The sequence below is a fragment of the Ranitomeya imitator genome, chromosome 2 (genome assembly GCF_032444005.1).
Source record: "Ranitomeya imitator isolate aRanImi1 chromosome 2, aRanImi1.pri, whole genome shotgun sequence".
In the NCBI taxonomy this organism is placed as follows: Eukaryota; Metazoa; Chordata; class Amphibia; order Anura; family Dendrobatidae; genus Ranitomeya; species Ranitomeya imitator.
In genome coordinates, this window is record NC_091283.1 from 625,863,444 (window position 1) to 625,866,788 (window position 3,345).

The 3,345-nt window shown below is 47.1% G+C and overlaps 1 pseudogene; it reads right to left on the bottom strand.

The window, feature by feature from the left end:
- Positions 1-752: 752 nt before the first annotated feature.
- LOC138666755 (EKC/KEOPS complex subunit Tp53rkb pseudogene) lies at positions 753-1,695 on the bottom strand (annotated as a pseudogene).
- Between the last annotated feature and the right edge of the window lie 1,650 nt (positions 1,696-3,345).

The following is a 3,345-nucleotide window of genomic DNA, read 5'->3' on the forward strand; positions in this document are numbered from 1 at the left end:
GTCGAGGATGGAGCAGCGCGCATCGGTGGAACGGGACAGGTGAATATAGCCGGACCCATTGCACGGCGTTAATTGCGACATTTTCGCCGTGCAACGCAGTCCGTTAGCGTTAACCCATTTACGCAATGTGAACCTAGCCTAATTTTAGGGAGAGTAGAGGACAATGTGAGCTGTCTTCAGCACCCGGCGCCTGAGAACAGAGCAAAGTGTGCTGGCTTGTCTCAGGTGTAGATGCGCGTGATACTCATGCGGCACACGTATGAAACACAGGGCATCTCCGATACTGTTTTTTTCCAGTACCGTAAATATTAGGACATGTGATGGAGGCCTAAGATGGATGACTGACTACCAGAAAGAGCTGAAAGAATGAGGGGGTGACCTCCTACTGTGACTATCTGCCAGGAAGAGATGAGTGACGAATAAACACCCTTACTGTCGCTGACTTCTAGGGACAGCTGAGAGAGACAGCGGGACAACGGAGTGACCAGATGACAGGTCAATGATCCCTTAATGACCTAATGGCCAATAATGGTTGATGGCAGAAACAGTACTCTGGAGTATAAACCATTGAGAAAGAAAATCAGCAGCGGGATTATGGCTGGTGGTGTTGGAGTTTCCTTTTTGGCTGGAGGAACATTGCATCTGTCCTATATCACACTGGCATAAAAAAGTATCAAGATTTAATAGTATTTTCATTACCATCAAAAAAAGAATATCAAATGCAACCCAAAGGATGTCCTATATACGACGGTCTACCCAACCATGGACCGCTTCCTGCCTCTCAGTCTGACTTCGTCCAGTTTTTTAATGACGGGGCTGGATTTCTTGGAGGCGGCTGTGTAGCTTTGGAGCAGAGCTCTGAACACGTCCTCTGTCTGGGGGTGAGTGCTGAGGAAAGCCTTTTCCAAAACATAAAGGTCGACACCTTTATCTTCTGGGAGAGCAGAGATGAAGCTCAGGCCGAAATCGATCAGCACCAGGTTCAGGTCCGGATGTGAAGGCCGTAGGAGCATGTTCGAGGTGGTCAGGTCCCCATGGACGACATCCTCATCATGCATCCAGGCCAATATCTGACCAATCCTTTCTGCAAGGCTGTACAGGCTGCTGCCATGTTCTTGCGCTGTCATTATGAAGTCCCGAACAGTGACTGATCCTTCTATATCCTCCAGGTAGATGCAGTTAGAGACATAATCAACAAAATAAACCACAGGAGTGGCAATACCTGCCTTCCTGCACCTGAAGATTGAGCGCACCTCCTGGGCGGTCCGCCGGTGTGTCAGCTTCTCGTCCAGGGGAAACGCTCCTTCACTACAGCCGCTTTCCCCAGGAAACTTCCCCGGTACATCCGAGCCTCAGCCCCCTGCTTCATGAGCTGCAGCCCCCCAGGTACCGCCGAGTCCGCTCCCTGCTTATGCTGTCCACGCTGTTCTCCACAGCATTCATGGTAAAGGGTAAACCCAAGCATCCTGTAGTGAAAGCATGAACAGGTTGTCTAACAGGGTAGATCAGAGGCAGAGGTACCAAGTTACCAGCCATAGTGGGGACAGCCAGCATACCAGGTATGGTATGGTGCTCCATCTGTGTCATTGACGAGAAGGCAATTGATCTTTGCTGAATTGGGGGAGACTCGGGGTTTTGGTTTCCCTTCCGAGAGATTGTGTACTGGTTAGGGTCTTTACCATCCTTACGCAGCATGTCCGGCAAGGTCTGTCTTTGAGCATTTATAAACCAGTTGGAAATCTACATGTACAGCACTGCTAAGACTTTGCATGGTATTGCAGAGCAGCCCCATGTAAGGCAATAAGGCCACGCTGCAATACCACAAAGTCAAGAGAGGCACTATTTAAGGGGGCAAATCATTTTTCTTTCAATCTTTTTTTTTTTTTTTTTGCAACAAGTACAAAAACATTGACTGGTTCCAGAAAACCAATTTTGTTACCCCTATCACCGCTATTGTGTCATTATTATACAACTATCCTAAAATACTGGCTTCAAAGGAGAACCACTATGTACTCATATATAAGAAATCATTGGGGGTCGTACCTGCAGCACTGTGAGACGAGTCTGTAGAGATAACATATCTTTCTCCGTGTCTGAGGGATAAGCATTGTGTCTGTGCTCATACAACCAGTCGTGTAGGACTTTCACAGCCTCTTTCGGCAGATTGCCTCTGCGCTTCCTCTTTGACCCGGGAACTTCCAGCTCCACGCTGTCATGCTCACTGTCAGTCAGGATACATTCCTTTATGTTGGCCATAATTGGTCCTGTGGTGAGAAACATTGGGTCAAACAATGGTAGAGATATACACAGCATGAAAAATGTATGTTCTACATAGTGTAGAAATGGCCGTCATGAACAATCTACCAGGACTGAAAGGCATCACTGCACTACAGGAGTCTGGTTTCTTCCTGAAAATGGCCAGAGAGTGGTGAGGGGCTTCATTTACACATGAGGGTCATCCTACTTAGCATTGTCTAGACTTCCTTCAATCAGACATCACATACCTAAAGGATACACCATAAATATTTGATAGATATGGGTCTTAAAAGGCAATATCATGTGCATAAGCCATAAAACATAGAAAGAATAAAATAGTGAAAAATAGAAGTATGTAAACTACTAATCTCATGGGACTCCTATAAGTAAACAGACAATCATTGGTCGACTGTCACCGTATAAAGGCTGGCCATGCAAAAATATTGAAAACCATTGGCTCTGACAGCTATCTTCCTTACGCCCTACACAGCAACTCAGCTGAGCATTCCTGTATTCCCCATGGGGAGGGTAGATTTAAGGTACCTTCACACTGAACGATATCGCTAGCGATCCGTGACGTTGCAGCGTCCCGGATAGCGATATCATTGAGTTTGGCACGCAGCAGCGATCAGGATCCTGCTGTGACATCATTGGTCAGAGCAGAAAGGCCACAACTTTATTTCGTCGCTGGCTCTCCCGCAGACATTGCTGAATCGGCGTGTGTGATGCCGATTCAGCGATGTCTTCACTGGTAACCAGGGTAAACATCGGGTTACTAAGCGCAGGGCCGTGCTTAGTAACCCGATGTTTACCCTGGTTACCAGTGTAAATGTAAAAAAAAAAAAACACTACATACTTACATTCCGGTATCTGTGGCGTCCTCCGGCGTTCTGCTGTCCTGCACTGTGTCAGCGCTGGCTGGCCGTAAAGCAGAGCACAGCGGTGACATCACCGCTCTGCTTTACGGACGGCGCTTACAGTGCAGGGAAGCATAGTAACATAGTAACATAGTTAGTAAGTCCGAAAAAAGACATTTGTCCATCCAGTTCAGCCTATATTCCATCATAATAAATCCCCTGATCTACGTCC